We start from the raw sequence: 20,000 nt of genomic DNA, 5'->3' as shown, positions 1-20,000 counted from the left end.
TTTTGGATAAATTCTAGACTTTTACTCATTCGACTTTTCGGATAAATTCTAGACTTTTACTCATTCGACTTTTCGGATAAATTCTAGACTTTTACTCATTCGACTTTTCGGATAAATTCTAGACTTTTATTCTTTGGACTTTTCGGATAAATTCTAGACTTTTATTCCTTTGACTTTTTGGATAAATTCTAGACTTTTATTCCTTTGACTTTTCGGATAATTTCTAGATTTTTATTCCTTTGACTTTTCGGATAAATTCTAGACTTTTATTCTTTTGACTTTTTGGATAAATTCTAGACTTTTATTCCTTTGACTTTTTGGATAAATTCTAGACTTTTACTCATTCGACTTTTCGGATAAATTCTAGACTTTTACTCATTCGACTTTTCGGATAAATTCTAGACTTTTACTCCTTTGACTTTTCGGATAAATTCTAAACTTTTATTCCGTTGACTTTATGGATAAATTCTAGACTTTTACTCCTTTGACTTTTCCGATAAATTCTAGACTTTTATTCATTTTACTTTTTGGATAAATTCTAGACTTTTATTCTTTTGACTTTTTGGATAAATTCTAGACTTTTATTCCTTTGACTTTTCGGATAAATTCTAGACTTTTACTCATTCGACTTTTCAGATAAATTCTAGACTTTTACTCCTTTGACTTTTCGGATAAATTCTAAACTTTTATTCCGTTGACTTTATGGATAAATTCTAGACTTTTACTCCTTTGACTTTTCCGATAAATTCTAGACTTTTATTCATTTTACTTTTTGGATAAATTCTAGACTTTTCTTCCTTTGACTTTTTGGATAAATTCTAGACTTTTACTCATTTGACTTTTCGGATAAATTCTACTTTTATTCCTTTGACTTTTCGGATACATTGCGACCTTTTATTCATCTTACTTTTCGGAGAAATTCAAGACTTTTATTCATTTTACTTTTCGGAAAAATTCTGATAAATTCCGACCTTTTATTCCTGCTACGTAGGCTATTGGATAAATTCTGGCTTTGCTTGCCTGCTCACTAACATATCCTTCCACCCTTCCACTCCTAGTCTGGATTTGAAAGTCTTCTGACCTGGCAACCCTAATCGGGTGTAGTATTTTTACTCAAAGAACATCTAAGGATTCATGGAACACGGGCTCTTACATTAGAAAGGGAAAACATTAAAGTAGATCTAGAGGTTAAATTCTATCATGATTCTTCGGTTGAGTTATTATTATTATTATTATTATTATTATTATTATTATTATTACTATCCAAGCTACAACCCTAGTTGGAAAAGCAAGATGCTATAAGCCCAGGGGCTCCAATAGGGAAAAATAGCCCAGTGAGGAAAGGAAATAAGGAAATAAATAAATGAAGTGAACAAATTAACAATAAATCATTATCAACATGATTAAATATTTAGTAAATTAGTTTCAAGCATAAAAGTTATAACGTAATTAACCACTCTCTCCAGAATCTTCTTATTCTCTCTGTAAAATCTTTAAATTAGTCTACATAATCATCTCCTCCTACGCCTATTGATACAAAGGGTTTCGGTTAGATTTCACCAGACGTCTCTATCTTGACTCTTCCAGTCATCTTCTCCTACTTCGCGTTTCATAGTCCTAAATCATGTAGGCCTGGGTCTTCCAACTCTTCTAGTGCCTTGTGAAGCCCAGCTGAACGTTTGCTGAACTAATCTCTCTTGTGGAGTGCGATGAGCATGCCCAAACCATCTCCATCTACCCCTCACCATGATCTCATAGTCTTCAGTTTAGATATAATTTTAATATGTTTCTCTATGTACACAAAAGCCACCTCACAATCTCCTTGCCTAGACTTCGTTGTTCTAAATGCATTTGTTTCCTATGAAACATCTATGTTTAACTTTCGCTCTTGATGAAATCTAATATCCATTATTCATTTGCATAAAATCAGCTCAGTTTATATCTCCATTTAATATTGAAATATATGTTAAATAATTTATTCATTCATTTAACGTTTTATTGTCATAAAAATGCCAAAGTCAAAGGAAAACAAAATCAGAATTCCCATGGTCGATTCGGTAAACTCTTTCCGTCGTTTATCGAACAAAATTTGCCCTTGGTGTTACTCAGGATAGCCATTCGATTTTTTTTTCTCCACAATGATTCATTCAAAACAAATATGGTTTAAAGATCAAGGTCTAAAGGTCAAGGTCTAAAGGTCTTTGGTTTAGATAACACCTCGCATTAGTTTTATAAGCACAATGTTTAGATAACACCTAGCATTAGTTTTCTAAGCACAAGCCCAATTTTTACCTACCTGCATTTGATATGTTATAACTTCTCTCTTATTACTGTATAAACTTCACCAAATACGAAATCTATTTTAACAATATGCAGTATAGCCTATATATAATACAGTATACATATATATGATATATATTATATATTAAAAGCTAAAGCACTTGGTTTTGCTTATAGAATTTGAGTTGGCCCTGGAGGCCACCAGCGCCAAAACGGGGGAGAAAACCGCGCAGTTGGATTATGAAAAAAACTGGAACAGAATAAAATAAAAAGCCAAAAAGTGGGTGTCGTTAGAGATCGAAGAGACGTCCTAATGACCTATTAGCAATGCCTTCAATATATCGGGTGAGGCGCCCTGACGAACTGCCACCCACCAAGGCTAAAGCGCTTGATGTGTCCGGAGATAAGCTCCGAGCAATCTACCAGAACAGAAGAGAACTATCTTGAAACAACACTTCTGGGCCAGAAGTGTTTTATTATTGTATTGCTGTACATTACCTACTTAACTTTCTTGCTCTAAATATACCGAGTCTACTCTTACGTCGTCATGGTGCTTTCCTTAACATGAAGATAACATAAAACTCGGCAAAGTCGAAGGTTCGTTGACTCACCATCAACTACCCGAGAGCGAGTTGGGTGGGTACTTACGGGCTGCCCAGCGGCAAGAGCCCGTGTCTTACAGAAGGTAAGGCAATTTACACACACGCACACGAGTGGGTAGGCGTAGCTCTCTTATTTGATAGTAGAAGTTTCATTTCAATGTTTTTTTTAGTTTCATTTCAATGTTTTTTTTTTTTTTTTTTTTTTTTTTTGTACACATTTCTTTGACACGAGTAGCACTAATCCATATTTGTCCGTGTAAGATACTGCGGAATCTTCAGATTTAGGCATGCAGTGTAAAATTGTGGTGCAACTTTAATACCAAATTAATTTGCAAAATAAATGGCAACACAATATCAATGCGGTCAAAGCAGTATTAGTATATTAATGTAATCCTTCACCCAATGGTTTAGTAACTATAAGAAATTATCATTCTTACGAAAATGAACGCTCTATAACTACCGAGATAAGATAAAAAATGTAGCTTAGGCCTATGAAAAACTCGTTAGTTGCCTTCCTCCGTCAGCTGTCTCCCTCCATCGGCATTCAGCTCTGTCGGGAAACATATATTATTCATTCCAAGGTTCCAGATGTATCTACGGGTCATAATAGCGACATATTTATATTATATCCAGTCGTTATGGTTTATAGTCATATCAAACTTCAAAAGAAATCGATTATACTTTAAATGTCTGTAGGCCTATAGACTTAAGGAATTGTTGTTGACCATGGGGACTGTTTTATGAGTGATTATGACAATTTTAGTATTTTTGTATAGTTGAACTTTTCGTATCAAATTTCTATGGTAACAATAATATTAGCTTTAATTAAAAAATAATAGACAATAAGAACCTTAGCCGGACTTCATCGAACAGTGCAGTATTATACACAAATCATGTATTAGAATATTGAGCAATCTATTGGATAATTGGACTAACTAAAAGGACTAAGTGTTTTGGTGGCCTAGTGGAAACGCAATTGCATGACGATCTACCGGACTTGGGTTCTAGACCCGCTCAAACTCTTTAGTATCATGTGTCTGCAGCCTCTCCATCCTTGTGAGCTAAGGATGAGAGGTTTGAATAGTGCCTATAGGTCTACCTGCTGAGTCATCAGCAGCCATTTCCTGGAACTCCCTGGTCTTAGCTTGGGAGCAGAAGGACTTGCTCTGTTTCTAGGGTATTATCCTGCTAGTTAGGGCATTGTCGCTGTCCCTAGCCTGTCATTCATGAGCGGCCTTTAAACCTTGAAATGGATTGTCGAGCAGCAATGAGGCACATGAGTTTTTGAATGAATAAGAGAATCATTACGCATTTCTTAATTTTTTCATGACAGTAAGATTAATATACAAGAGCAAAATCTATAAATGACACATCCACTATGCCCTCCTTTGTCCTCCCAGGCCTAACTACAGTCATTCAATCCAGAGGCCTAAACTGTTGTAAAATCCTGGTCATTCATTTTATAAGATTGTCAACGTTATTTATCATTTCATTAGTGGTTAGTTAGGTTATTCATCCAAATAATGGACATAAGCCACGTCACTTGCGGTTATAAACAGAAAAATAATCGACAAAAAGAAAGTTTTACTTGAAATATTAGTGGGCCTATAATAAAAGCTAAATTGGTAGAGTTGTGACAAACGTCAAACTCGAAAGAGGTTGAAGAAAGGGGTTCAGGTTTTAGTGAAAAGAAACGCCTACAGGGGATAGTATGTCTATGACTTTGTATGCCTTCGAATTCCTTCGGTTTATATCATTATGTAATGTATATTTTCCACATCTTCGTCAACTTGAATTAATAGCTAATGTCCTGCCTCTTAGAGGGCTGTGATCCATAGGTTTCATGTTGATTTTTTTTCAGGAATATAATCCCCCAGTTTTATTATACAGTCGAAAAATATACACAACTTTAAGAGCAAGTGGTGAAATATTAGTGACTCACCACTTGCAGGACTTACTTATTAATTTAAGACCTTTTGATTACATAATTATATCCCCGCCATGCTGCATCCATTTCACCGTGGGCTATTTCTCGAGTTGAGAAAGTTTACCCTTTCAATTCAGTCTCCCCAAACCTTACTAGTCTTACGATTATCCTGTTATCATCGCCAGATGCCTCCTTTATTTTATTTCAGTCCCCTTTTCTATCTTTCCATTAGAAAACCTCCTGTTTAGTTGGCAACACTCCAGCGACTGGTTCACCGGTTGGTTTCAAAAGATTTAGTATAATGATCCTACGGCCCTAGTCTCAATATTTATCACCCTGTAAGTGCTTTCCTTACCGCTCTTCCGGCGTTAAATAATCCTGTTGGTTCCGTTCACATGTTGACATCCCTCGGTTCGTATTCATTAAAACTTTCATATCAATCTCTCCCTACAATGCGCCATTCACCCCTCTTTTGCAAGCGATATTGAATTTCTTGAATATCGAAGCCCTTCCTTTTTAATAATCTTTCAAATATTATATATATATATATATATATATATATATATATATATATATATATATATATATATATATATATATATATATATATCCAACCGTAACTTTTTTTATCTTTTATTATAAAAATACAATTATATCTTAGCAATTTACATTATATACGTAATTATTCTTTACAAAATACTGATATGAACTACATTGGTTTACATAGTTATAAATCAGCTCAATACAAATTAAATCAATTAATAAATATATAATATAGTAAACTGCAGGACAAAGACCTCAGACGTCCTTCCACTCCCGTCTGTTTATACAAGGTCTTTCAATGCCAGACTATACCCGCAAATTTTCTTGGCTCGTCAATCCATCGTTTACATGTATATATTAACAAACAGTATCTGCAAAACCAAGGTCTATAGAGTAATTATTCTATAAACCACCCCAATATATAATATGCAATAACAAATTTCTCAAATTTGTTCGAATTCCTATTCTATTCTTTATTTTAAGCAATGAATAAACAAACATGCTTTTGGTTATTTAATGCGTGTGTGTGTGTGTGTGTGTGTGTGTAAATTTGTGTTTGTGAAATATATGAAATGTATTGTCATAGACCTTGAATAATGGACGTCGAACTTTAATGAAATTATTGTTTGGATTGTTCGCTGGCAGGAACATTCGCAGTTGGACATCGTGGACATTAATGGGAGAAGTTCTGAGAATCTTACGACACTCAAAGTCTTTCAAGAGTATTTACAGTTAGATAATCGTCTCAGCAAGCAATTGTGACGTATTAATCGGGTAATGCTTCATGATAACCTTGTTTTCCTTGGTCCATATTTGTCTAAACCAATTTTTACTAACGACACCCAAGATGAAAGTATTGGTGAAACTGGTGAAATATGATGAAATCGGATGAAATTTTCTGCATTGTCTGGTTCGAAAATAATTGGGGATCTGGCGCATTTGGCGTCGAAATGGACATTAAGGACATTAGTGAGAACAGTTTTGAGGATATTTGATTGCAGGCCGTTCAATTGCATAGAGCACAAGTTTATCAACACACCATTTCGCAGTCTCAATTGAGAACGACTTTACGACATCGTTTTTTATATTTTGTATCATTCACTTTGTTATATTACTATTTTACTAACGTGAAGTGAAATATAAATTCAGTTGAAATCCGATGAGATCTGGTGAAATTATATGCTTTGTCTGGCTCGAGGAGAAATGGGTATCTGGCAACACTGCCGAGTCACAGTCAGTCTACCTCTACCGTTGAAGCTGTGCTCGTGTGTGTAGTGGCGGGAAGCGCATTTTTGTTCATCCGATGGTATGTCCAGTGTTCTTTTACACGTATATTGAATTGGGAATGTGCTGGTTAGAATACATTCGGTGTATTCTGTTTTGAATTTAGAGGAAAATTGAACATATAAGTGGGTCTTAAAAAACAGGGAGTTCTTCAGTATGCTACAAATTATTGTTGCAAGAATTGATGCCAATTTTACAATTTACGCACCACCGGGAAGATCATTATAATTAGCCTATATTCTAAGTAATCGTTTATTTTTAGGTGTTATATGGAAATTTAACAAACATATATAATCATTTCCAGCCGAATTTATTAAATATCTATTACTTTCAAAGTTTGCTTGGTGTTTTAATTGATGTCAATTGCATTCAATGGTATTGAGTTCTGTCCTTCGTTAACATCGCATGTCGTTGGTAACGCCGCAGTTCATTTATATGTTTTATCGTTTTGCGTTTTGCTGACGAAAGTGAAAGTACAGTATACTTTGCGATACGCATGTAGAATGCTAGTACAGTACATTTGTTCGTTTTCGGCATGAACTGTATTTACGAGGTGGATATATGGCTTTCTTGTGTTTTTGTGTGTTTGGAACGATTGTATTCTTGATATTTATCCGAAATCAGTAGGGGTACAATTCTAAGGAAAACAATGATTAAGGAAACAGAGAGGGAAACCTTTAAGAAAATTCGATTTCATGGTAGATTCTCTCACATTCTTAGATTAATCCATAATAAATATATATATATATATATATATATATATATATATATATATATATATATATATATATATATATATATATATATATATATATATATATATATATATATATATATATATATATATATATATATATACAGTATATATATATATATGACGTTGAAAATCGTAATTAAAACCTCTATTGTATACTTTGGTAAGGTTATTTTAAACCCCATCATGACCTTGAACGATGTAACACTTTGAAAATCTCAAATAACAACACTGCATGGATTAAAATATATATACATTACGTACTTGGGTTGAGCTAATAACCATGACTTCAATCAGAATCGATATTTGTAGCTAGTAATATAATAATAATAATAATAATAACAACAGCAATAATAATAAGGGAACCAACCATTTCATACTCTTCTTGGCTTGCACTCATATAAGATGCTGGTCTCTGCTGATCACCAAGAAAAACGAATATCATGGTGACCAGTATAAGCTCATAACTACCAAAAAAGTTGAACCGAAATCCGATTGGGAGCTGTTCCCAAGTATTACCTCCCCCCTCCCTCACCCCCCCCCCCAAGAAAAAAACCGAATGACAAGTACCAAACAGTAAATATATCTGTAATGGTGAATCAACGAAAGACAGGAGTATAATAATGTACAATTTATTACTCACTTCTATTATCTTTGACCTTCATTGCTTTAACTTAATTCTCAAGCGATGATTTTTTTTTATTCATGCATTTGTTTACTTATACTTATTTTATTGTTATTTGCCATACAATAATCCTACCTTTTCCCCTAATTTCCTGGTTATCATAAATAATGAAGGTTATTACTATTATTTGAACAGTAGACCCTATTTCAAACGGAAGATTTTAAAGAAACTACTGCACTTATTTTATGAATCCTTATCTGTTACTATGTTCGACCAGTAACTGTCATATTATAAATCATATCGTCATTAGGATGGAAAGTAAACAATTGTTCTGGATGGTTCTTTTATCTTTATTAATATTAGTTTTGTTATTTGCGTTCATCTTTCTATGGTATTAATATTTATTTATGATAAAATACAACTGGAGGCAACGTTGATCTGATTTTTAGATTTGGTACCAAAAATAAAATTGGATAACCCTGAAGGCTGACGTCAGAATGATGTCAGCTATTTGGTCTACAGTTTTTACAATGATCCTTGGTCAATTAAGTGGCATAAATATCGCGAAGCTACATTGCAGTAGGCGTGGAGAAGAACACCATATATTTAGTACAGATATATATATATATATATATATATATATATATATATATATATATATATATATATATATATATTTAATAAACAGAGAAATATATTTGAATACTTACGAAAGCTAGTTTAATGTCTTTTAATCTTTTTTATTATAAAAATACAATAACATTTTATTATTTTCGTAATTTTTCTATTACAAAAGTATAGATGTAAACTTTGACAGTATTTAACAAAATATAGAAATCAAAATATATATAATTTATAGCATGTAGTTTAATTGGATCTGGTCTAGCTTTCTTAGTTATTTTGGCAACCAATACAAACACTTCATACAACTTTAATTTGAGTTAGAACTTCAGAACCGAGTATTTTTTTTTATTAAGAAAATTATATATAGTGATTAAACTTCAAGTTCATATTATTTACATTGCTATTATAGAATTTATTGTACAAACGTCCATAACTTATGAATACAAACGTTATATATTCAAGCATTTTTTAAAATAGATTTTACATTTGTTATATATCAGTTGAATTGGTTGGGACAAGTATTTTTCCTAGGTTTTGGTACCTAACTACCTGAAACATGTCAAAAATCACCCCCAGAAAGATAGGTCTACTGTAGGAACCTAACTACCTGAAACATGTCAGAAATGACCTCAGAGCGATAGGTCTAGGTACCTAACTATCTGAAACATGTCCGAAATCACATCAGAGCGATAGGTCTAGGTACCTAACTACCTGAAACATGTCAGAAATCACCTCAGAGCGATAGGTTTAGGTACCTAACTACCTGAAACATGTCAGAAATCACCTCAGAGCGATAGGTCTAGGTACTTTCCTACCTGAAACATGTCAGAAATCACCTCAGAGCGATAGGTCTAGGTACTTAACTACCTGAACCATGTCAGAAATCACATCAGAGCGATAGGTCTAGGTACTTAACTACCTGAACCATGTCAGAAATCACCTCAGAGCGATAGACCTAGATAAATAACTACCTGGACCATGTCAGAAATCACCTCAGAGCGATAGGTCTAGGTACCTAACTACCTGAAACATGTCAGAAATCACCTCAGAGCGATAGACCTAGATAAATAACTACCTGAAACATGTCAAAAATCACCTCAGAGCGATAGACCTAGATAAATAACTACCTGAAACATGTCAGAAATCACCTCAGAGCGATAGGTCTAGGTACTTAACTACCTGAACCATGTCAGAAATCACATCAGAGCGATAGGTCTAGGTACTTAACTCCCTGAACCATGTCAGAAATCACCTCAGAGCGATAGACCTAGATAAATAACTACCTGAAACATGTCAGAAATCACCTCAGAGCAATAGGTCTAGGTACCTAACTACCTGAAACATGTCAGAAATCACCTCAGAGCGATAGACCTAGATAAATAACTACCTGAACCATGTCAGAAATCACATCAGAGCGATAGGTCTAGGTACTTAACTACCTGAACCATGTCAGAAATCACCTCAGAGCGATAGACCTAGATAAATAACTACCTGAAACATGTCAGAAATCACCTCAGAGCGATAGGTCTAGGTACCTAACTACCTGAAACATGTCAGAAATCACCTCAGAGCGATAGACCTAGATAAATAACTACCTGAAACATGTCAGAAATCACCTCAGAGCGATAGGTCTAGGTACCTAACTACCTGAAACATGTCAGAAATCACCTCAGAGCGATAGACCTAGATAAATAACTACCTGAAACATGTCAGAAATCACCTCAGAGCGATAGGTCTAGGTACTTAACTACCTGAACCATGTCAGAAATCACATCAGAGCGATAGGTCTAGGTACTTAACTACCTGAACCATGTCAGAAATCACCTCAGAGCGATAGACCTAGATAAATAACTACCTGAACCATGTCAGAAATCACCTCAGAGCGATAGGTCTAGGTACCTAACTACCTGAAACATGTCAGAAATCACATCAGAGCGATAGACCTAGATAAATAACTACCTGAAACATGTCAAAAATCACCTCAGAGCGATAGACCTAGATAAATAACTACCTGAAACATGTCAGAAATCACCTCAGAGCGATAGGTCTAGGTACTTAACTACCTGAACCATGTCAGAAATCACATCAGAGCGATAGGTCTAGGTACTTAACTACCTGAACCATGTCAGAAATCACCTCAGAGCGATAGACCTAGATAAATAACTACCTGAACCATGTCAGAAATCACCTCAGAGCGATAGACCTAGATAAATAACTACCTGAAACATGTCAGAAATCACCTCAGAGCGATAGGTCTAGGTACTTAACTACCTGAACCATGTCAGAAATCACATCAGAGCGATAGGTCTAGGTACTTAACTACCTGAACCATGTCAGAAATCACCTCAGAGCGATAGGTCTAGGTACCTAACTACCTGAAACATGTCAGAAATCACCTCAGAGCAATAGGTCTAGGTACCTAACTACCTGAAACATGTCAGAAATCACATCAGAGCGATAGGTCTAGGTACTTAACTACCTGAACCATGTCAGAAATCACCTTAGAGCGATAGACCTAGATAAATAACTACCTGAAACATGTCAGAAATCACCTCAGAGCGATAGGTCTAGGTACCTAACTACCTGAAACATGTCAGAATCACATCAGAGCGATAGGTCTAGGTACTTAACTACCTGAACCATGTCAGAAATCACCTCAGAGCGATAGACCTAGATAAATAACTACCTGAAACATGTCAGAAATCACCTCAGAGCGATAGGTCTAGGTACTTAACTACCTGAAACATGTCAGAAATCACATCAGAGCGATAGGTCTAGGTACTTAACTACCTGAACCATGTCAGAAATCACCTCAGAGCGATAGACCTAGATAAATAACTACCTGATACATGTCAGAAATCACCTCAGAGCGATAGGTCTAGGTACTTAACTACCTGAACCATGTCAGAAATCACCTCAGAGCGATAGGTCTAGGTACTTAACTACCTGAACCATGTCAGAAATCACCTCAGAGTGATAGACCTAGATAAATAACTACCTGAACCATGTCAGAAATCACCTCAGAGCGATAGGTCTAGGTACCTAACTACCTGAAACATGTCAGAAATCACCTCAGAGCGATAGGTCTAGGTACTTAACTACCTGAACCATGTAAGAAATCACCTCAGAGCGATAGACCTAGATAAATAACTACCTGAAACATGTCAGAAATCACCTCAGAGCGATAGGTCTAGGTATTTAAATACCTGAACCATGTCAGAAATCACCTCAGAGCGATAGACCTAGATAAATAACTACCTGAAACATGTCAGAAATCACCTCAGAGCAATAGGTCTAGGTACTTAACTACCTGAACCATGTCAGAAATCGCCTCAGAGCGATAGACCTAGATAAATAACTACCTGAAACATGTCAAAAATCACCTCAGAGTGATAGGTCTAGGTACTTAACTACCTGAACCATGTCAGAAATCACCTCAGAGCGATAGGTCTAGGTACTTAACTACCTGAACCATGTCAGAAATCACCTCAGAGCGATAGACCTAGATAAATAACTACCTGAAACATGTCAGAAATCACCTCAGAGCGATAGGTCTAGGTACTTAACTACCTGAACCATGTCAGAAATCACCTTAGAGCGATAGGTCTAGGTACCTAACTACCTGAAACATGTCAGAAATCACCTCAGAGCGATAGGTCTAGGTACCTAACTACCTGAAACATGTCAGAAATCACATCAGAGCGATAGGTCTAGGTACTTTACTACCTGAACCATGTCAGAAATCACATCAGAGCGATAGACCTAGATAAATAACTACCTGAAACATGTCAGAAATCACCTCAGAGCGATAGGTCTAGGTACTTAACTACCTGAACCATGTCAGAATTCACCTCAGAGCGATAGACCTAGATAAATAACTACCTGAAACATGTCAGAAATCACCTCAGAGCGATAGGTCTAGGTACTTAACTACCTGAACCATGTCAGAAATCACCTCAGAGCGATAGGTCTAGGTACCTAACTACCTGAAACATGTCAGAAATCACCTCAGAGCGATAGGTCTAGGTGCCTTCCTACCTGAAACATGTCAGAAATCACCTCAGAGCAATAGGTCTAGGTACCTAACTACCTGAAACATGTCAGAAATCACCTCAGAGCGATAGGTCTAGGTGCCTTCCTGCCTGAAACATGTCAGAAATCACCTCAGAGCGATAGGTCTAGGTACCTTCCTACCTGAAACATGGCAGAAATCCCCTCAGCGATAGGTCTAGGTACCTAACTACCTGAAACATGTCAGAAATCACCTCAGAGCGATAGGTCTAGGTGCCTAACTACCTGAAACATGGCAGAAAACCCATCAGAACGATAGGTCTAGGTACCTAACTACCTGAACCATGTCAGAAATCACCTCAGAGCGATAGGTCTAGGTACCTTCCTACCTGAAACATGGCAGAAAACCCATCAGAACGATAGGTCTAGGTACCTAACTACCTGAACCATGTCAGAAATCACCTCAGAGCGATAGGTCTAGGTACCTAACCACCTGAAACATGTCAGAAAACCCCCCAGAACGATAGGTCTAGGTACAAAACCACCTGAAGCATGTTAGAAATTACCTCAGAGCGATTGTGTCCTTCAATATCAATGACTTTCACTTCGATTCCGTGCAGTGATTGTCAAACAGGCACTTCAAACGACGAGATTAGAATAACTTGTTATAAAAAGCTAATCAGTTTCTGCGCAATCTATACAAAGTATTACATACTTTTGACATTAAGAATGAAGTATTCACTTAAAAAGAATACCTGGTTTGAAATCCAACCTCGACGCCGTTTTACCAAGGAAATTTTGTGGTCAATTTTATTCCAGTTATAACCAGTTTGCGGAATGATCTTCGGCATCGGGGAGTGGAATCGGTGGAGATTCAAACGTTCAACCTTGCAGTATATGTTTTTACGTTGAACAGACTGACACAAGTCCCTTTTTATAGTTTACATATGAAAGATCTAGTTTAAAGTTGTTGCTATTCTTAAAATATTTTTTTATAAATTGTTTATTACTTCTCTTGTAGCTTACGTATTTCTTTATTTCCTTTCCTCACTGGGTTATTTTTCTCTGCTGGAGCCCTTGGGCTTATACAGTAGCATCCTGCTTTTTCAAATTGGGTTCCAGCTTAATAATAATAATAATAATAATAATAATAATAATAATTGAGGAGCTTGAGATTAAGCCTAATCTCAAGCTCCTCGATTGCGCTGGCAACAGACCATTTAGTTCAATTTTCCTAATTCCATCCTTCCATTAGATTGGGTAATGTTTTCCCAAATGCCCTCGTCTTGTTTTCTATAATTACAAACATGTGCCCTCTCGAATTGAATGTTCGAACGAATGAAAACTATGCTTCGTGAAAGAAAATTAATTACAGCAAAAATCTAGAACCAACAAAATGGGCTGAATGTAGGCCTATGTCTAGTTTTTTTCATCAATTTTGATATCTTAATATTGTAAAAATATGATGCTTGTACCTCTACATTGTGTTTATTTTAGAATAAGATAAAAATGGGTAATCATAAACAAACACTTGTAAAAATAGAATGATTGTTTCAAAATAATATGAAAAAATGTGTAAGTAGCAGTGGCAAGTCAGAGCTGCTTAACTTCTCTGACAAAATAACATATTAATTCATATTGAGCAATTGAAGCATTTCTGTATATGGAGACGTTATAGTCATATCCGATTTGAAATTATTTACTGCTTAATACAGTTCTGTCTTAAATATACTTGGATACATTATTTATAAATTGGTCGGGCTCTTTTATAATGTTCTTTACATGCCAAATATATCGTGTCCATAACACACACATATCTATCTATCTATCTATCTATATATATATATATATATATATATATATATATATATATATATATATATATATATAGATAGATAGATTTGTATCTATCTATCTATCTATATATATATATATATATATATATATATATATATATATATATATATATATATATATATCATCATCATCATCAGCCGTTACCAGTCCACTGCAGAACAAAGGCCTTATACGTGTACTTCCACTTGTGCCGGCTTATGGTCTTTTATGTCAGATTGCCAGTCCACACCAGCATACTTTCTTATTTCGTCAATTCATTGTCTTTTCTTCTTCCCCCTGCTTCTTTTGCAATCTTTAGGGACCTATTCTGTTGTTCTTAATGTCCATCTATTATGTGCCATTCTCATATATATATATATATATATATATATATATATATATATATATATATATATATATATATATATATGATAGATTTTGCACATTTAAACGTGTTTTACGTTTTTCAAATAAGGTATATTGATACATTAAAGTCTGGATTCTCTTAACGACCTCGGGATCAGAGCCCCAGGCGAAATCACTCAAAGACTATAATATCTGACCGGCCGAGTTTCGAACCTTGGTCCAGGATACTTGTATGATATTGACCTTACCACTTAGCCATGGCAATGTCATACAAGTATCCTGGACTAGGGTTCGAAACCCGGCCGGGCAGATACTATAGTCTTTGAATGGTTTCGCCTGGGGTACTGATCCCGAGGTCGTTAAGAGAATCCAGACTTTATTGTATTAATATAGGCTATATGGCTTATTTGATATATATATATATATATATATATATATATATATATATATATGTATATATATATATATATATATATATATATATATATATATATATATATATATATATATATATATATATATACATAATTGATGCATTTGGCATTTGATACGAAACCCTCGGTGAACTGTGTGAATTTTTTTTTTTACTTTTATTAAGAAAATATACAGTTTACAAGTTCATTTTTACAAATACATATTTATATAAACATATAATTTATATTTTGATATTGGTTTTTCTGATGTTTATAATTCATCATTAGCATAAACTAACATTAGTCATATTAATATTTACATAACAAAGACAAGCTGATAATTCAATAAATCAAGATTACTATATTTTATATACTTTAAACTTCAATTATCATTAAGGAATTTCTCACACTAATTTACTCATTTTTATCCAAATTAACATATTCTTTTGTAAAATGTAAAAGACATTTATCCTCTAGTGACTTGAACAATATAAATCTTGTCTTGAATATTCTACTTTTAATAAAGGAGATCATACTTAACTCATCTGCTGAGGGCATTACCTTATGAAGGTACCAGATCCCAATTATAAATTCACTTATTAATAACATTGCTGTGTTTCTGTCTCTTTTAGAATAGGCCTGAAAACCCAGTTTTAAAACCTTTAGAAAGCTTTGTGTATGTATTTTACAAACCTTGTTCAAAAATGTTTTAATCCAATTAATTAGGTTAATCCCGACCCCATTTCAAACTGATCAATATTGTAAAACAATGTTATACAAACCTGTTGCGAACTCGTACTTCACCTTTTGGAAAATTCCTCGTTCGACGAACATCGAGTCACTCCCATGCTTAAAAGTTTAATGCTAAATCGACGAGCTAAAGCTTAAAATATCACCAGACGCTTAAAAAAAAAGAAAAAAAAAATGTTGGTTCAGAAAATACTGAGCCACAAATAACCTCAGCGGAAATATCACTGAGCTATCGATCGTAAAACCAAAAGGAGCGTTAAAAATAACAAAAGGTTGATTCGGCAACTGATGATTTATGACGTCACGTGCCAGATCGTTGCCATACGGTGCAGGATAGCCCGAGGTCATCCCCTGAATGATGAATAGCGAAGAATCATCTTTCCTCTTTACGGTTTTATAGAAACCTAAATAAGGAACAGAGTGACCTTTAGAAGGTCCCAGTTGCTTGACCTTCAAACTCAGATACCGTAACCGTTATTGACCCATTTCTTTCGATTCCGCGTTGATTCTGAAAGACTTTAAAATCTGTCTCTGAAGTGAGTTGCATGATAGCTCGCGAGACCCTCATCAGCCTTGCATTTATGAGGCCAGTTGGAGCAATAGGATAAAAAAGGCGAATACACTCGGGTGTGTATGGATCTTTAATAACACTAATAATAAAAGTTACTCCAATTCTATTTTAGACTGATTGAACTATAAGCTGAAAAAGTAATTTGAAGGTCATTTAGCACTAACCAGTATTTTTACTTAGGTAAAACTTAACCCATCAAGAAAATAATTTTATTTCAATTATTCAGAAGGTGGTGACTCCTAGCAGCGTAATATCCTTGCGCTTAGTTAATGACCCTAAAAACTTATTTTTTTTTCTTTATTTTTTTGATTTGTAATAATTACTCATACGATATTGCCACAGAATTTAGAGCAGTTTAAATTCGTGCATGCGACCTGTATATCTAGGTCTCGCATAAATGTTTAATGAAGCTCCTGGAATATGGCATAAGCAAAAGATAGTGGGAAAAGAAAGATATGTTTCAATAGATTCGGTGAGCCAGATGAGAGAGAGAGAGAGAGCCTTACCTTATTGCCTTATTTTTTGTTTGGGTTCCCCCAGGTCCCTCAGTGTGAGGCACCTCGTATATCCACCAGAGAGTTGCTAATACATCTTCCGGTGTATTTTGCATCTTCCAGTCTTGGATGGTCTGGGATGCATCTTAGGTATTTATCGAGCTGATTTTTAAACGCATCTACGCTCACTCCTGATATGTTTCTTAGATGAGCTGGCAGCACATTAAATAGTCGCTGCATTATCGATGCTGGTGAGAGAGAGAGAGAGAGAGAGAGAGAGAGAGAGAGAGAGAGAGAGAGAGAGTATTCCATAATTGATGTAACTAATTGGTTAGCTAATAGTATACTTTTAGAATTCCCCACGAAGATATATATATATACATATATATATATATATATATATATATATATATACATATATATATATATATATATATATATATATATGTATATATATAATATATGTATATACAGTATATATATATATATATATATATATATATATATATATATAGAGAGAGAGAGAGAGAGAGAGAGAGAGAGAGAGAGAGAGAGAGAGAGAGAGAGAGAGAGAGAGAGAGAGAGAACCACAAATTAGACAGTGAAGTACTTTGAGACCTGCTTAGACTCATACATGGAAACTGTTCATTAACAATGCTAATGAGTTTTTGAACAGTGGGGTACTTTGAGAGCCACCCCGAGAGAGAGAGAGAGAGAGAGAGAGAGAGAGAGAGAGAGAGAGACCTGGTCGCATCGAGAAAAAGAGAGATATTGCAACATTCTGACGGCATAGACTCACGTCTGCTTTATATTCTCATATTTCTTGTTCTTGAAAAGAAAGAGACCTAATGTAAACAAGAAAACGGGCATAGGAACTAGTTGAGGAAGGATTGCGTTAGTTTGGCGAGTTTGCAATCTTGTTTACATACAAGTAATTACTTTGAAGCATTCTAATCATACAGTATAGGATTGCGCTTGAAGACACACTGTTAGCCCAACACAAGTTCGGCCGAGATTGCAATATTGACTTCCACATCGTCGAATTGATACCAAAGTGGAATAGTTTGAGTTCGAGTGCCTAGTTTGAATCAAAGACTGGGCAGAGTTATGAGGAGTAATATCGAATTCGTTTCCTTTGCAGCTAGTCAATTATTATTATTATTATTATTATTATTATTATTATTATTATTAGCTAAGATACAAACTTACTTGAAAAAGCAGTATGCTATAATTTTTATGCTCAAGGGCTCCAACAGGGAAAAATAACCCGGTGAGGAAAGGAAAATAGGAAATAAATAAACTACAAGAGAGGTATTGAACAAGTACAATAAAGTATTTTAAGAACAATAAAGACATTAAAATAGATCTTTCATATATAAGGTATAAAAAGAGACTTATGTAAGCCTGTTCAACATAAAAACATTTGCTGCAAGTTGGAACTTTTGAAGTTTCACCGATTCAGACCTGATTAAGATCATTCCACAGCTTGGTCACAGCTGGAATAAAACATCTAAAATCGGTTTGAAGTGATTGTCTCTACATCAAAGATTATCAGTAAATAATTCGTTTGAGCATAAAAGGTTTGAGGATGGTTTATTGCTGCACCAAAAGTTAAACGCAATTTTGTACGTGTACACGCTTCCTGATCTTACCCTGCCTCCAAACTTTGAATCAAAATAGCCGATATTGGAGGTGAAATTCAAGCTTTGCATGTCTGTTTCCGTGTGATTATCCTGTCTTTGAACATTCGTGTACAACTCCATGTTGCCGGTAAGGGTAAAATGTGCGTGAAAACTTTCATTATTATTATTATTATTATTTTAGGTAGTAGGTAATAGGTTGACCAGGGCACCAGCCACTCGTTGAGATACTACCGCTAGAGACATATAGGATCCTTTGACTGGCCAGACAGTATTGCATTGGATCCCTCTCTCTCGTTACGGCTCATTTTTTTCCTTTGCCTACACATACACCGAAAAGTCTAGCCAATTCATTACAGATTCTCATCTGACCTCATACACCTGACAACACTGAAATTACCAAACACTTCTTCGCTCAAGGGGCTAATTACTATCCTGTAATTGTTCAGTGGCCACTTTCCTCTTGGTAACTGTAGAAGAGACTTTAGCTATGGTAAGCAGCTCTTCTAGGAGAAGGACACTCCAAAATCAAACCTTTGTTCTTTAGTTTTGGGTAGTGCCATAGCCTCTGTACCATGGTCTTCCACTGTCTTGGGTAGATTTCTCCTTCTAGGAGAAGGACACTCCAAAATCAAACCTTTGTTCTTTAGTTTTGGGTAGTGCCATAGCCTCTGTACCATGGTCTTCCACTGTCTTGGGTTAGAGTTCTCTTGATTGAGAGTACACTCGGGCACGCTGTTCTGTCTTGTTTCTCTTTCTCTTGTTTTGATAAGGTGTTTATAGTTTATTTGGGAGATATTTATTTTAATGTTACTCTTCTTAAAAATTTTAGTTTTCCTTGTTTCCTTTCCTCACTGGGCTATTTTCCCTGTTGGAGGCCCTGGGCTTATAGCATTCTGCTTTTCCAGCTAGGGTTGTAGCTTAGCAATTAGGCTAATAATAATAATAATAATATTATTTTTATTATTATTATTATTATTATTATTATTATTATTATTAGCTGACATTCATTCGCCTGTAATTCACTTATTTCCTTGTTTCCATTCTTCACTGGGCCATTTTTTCCTGTTGGAGCTCTTGGGCTTATGGCATCATACCTTTCCAACTAGGGTTGTAGCTTAGCTAATAATAATAATAGTAATAATAATTGAAGATACATTATTTTCATTCTATTAAAGTCGTGTGTGCCCTTGCATCTAAAAATAGGACACCAAAGTGGTCCCTATATAGAAAAACGGGTCTTCCCTGCTCTTTTCCACTTAACTGCACTTCACTTTCGT

At 35.0% G+C, this 20,000-nt stretch overlaps 1 protein-coding gene across 2 annotated transcripts in view; it reads left to right on the top strand.

Annotated features, from left to right (window-relative positions):
• The window catches only part of LOC137647084 (transmembrane protein 229B-like), a 55,077-nt gene that overhangs the window by 19,096 nt on the left and 15,981 nt on the right, over positions 1-20,000 (top strand). Inside the window, exon 1 of one of the 2 annotated variants that reach the window (XM_068380305.1) lies at positions 6,525-6,658. The exons of the other annotated variant lie outside the window; for it this stretch is intronic. The gene's annotated coding sequence lies outside the window, so the exon portion shown is untranslated. Of the gene's footprint in view, positions 1-6,524; positions 6,659-20,000 lie in introns of those variants that run through there. 2 annotated transcript variants of the gene reach the window in all.

This window comes from Palaemon carinicauda, chromosome 9 (assembly GCF_036898095.1).
Source record: "Palaemon carinicauda isolate YSFRI2023 chromosome 9, ASM3689809v2, whole genome shotgun sequence".
Lineage (NCBI taxonomy): Eukaryota > Metazoa > Arthropoda > Malacostraca > Decapoda > Palaemonidae > Palaemon > Palaemon carinicauda.
This window is presented reverse-complemented; position numbering and strand designations above follow the sequence as displayed.